The following is a 631-nucleotide window of genomic DNA, read 5'->3' as shown; positions in this document are numbered from 1 at the left end:
TTTTTGTACCCAATAACCCGATGCAGTTTTTATGAATTAAAATTAATAATAATAACATGAATAGTCAACCCTTGAAAAACCAGTCTCACATTGTTATTTTTTTCAAGAAAAGAATGAAAAAGAATACACTATCTTAAATCTTTAGAAATTAGAAAATGGTTACCGACAATGTTGAATAAATCGCATGCAAAAGTGATGTAAAAAGAGAGGAAGGAGAAAAGGAGAATAGAAGTAGTGCAGCAGGAACAGCAGCAGCGCAAGTAGTAGTAGTAGTAGTAGTTGTTGTTGTTGTTATTCCATTGTGTTAGAACATAAAGGCAACAATTAAAATGTCGTACACTTTTGTTTTGTTATGCCTATAAATATAGAGAGTCCTCACGGTCTTAGTACTTCACTCATCATCAGTGACACAAATTGCTGGTGCTCAGCGCGTAACTCTTTACATAAGCTTTCGTCAGATTCGAATATTTTCAGCATTTTCCTTCCTCAAAGAAAAAAGATGAGGTAAGTCTGAGCAAATGTGTTATGAATTGTTTCTATGTTATTGTTCGTAATCTTTTACTCATTTATTAGTTGCAGTCGTAAAAAGTGTGCCCATGCCGGAACACAGACTTCGAGAATGTAATCGTTC

Source organism: Octopus bimaculoides, chromosome 20 (genome assembly GCF_001194135.2).
Source record: "Octopus bimaculoides isolate UCB-OBI-ISO-001 chromosome 20, ASM119413v2, whole genome shotgun sequence".
Taxonomy (NCBI): Eukaryota; Metazoa; Mollusca; class Cephalopoda; order Octopoda; family Octopodidae; genus Octopus; species Octopus bimaculoides.
The sequence above is the reverse complement of the archived record's forward strand: the minus strand, read 5'-3'. Positions refer to the sequence as shown.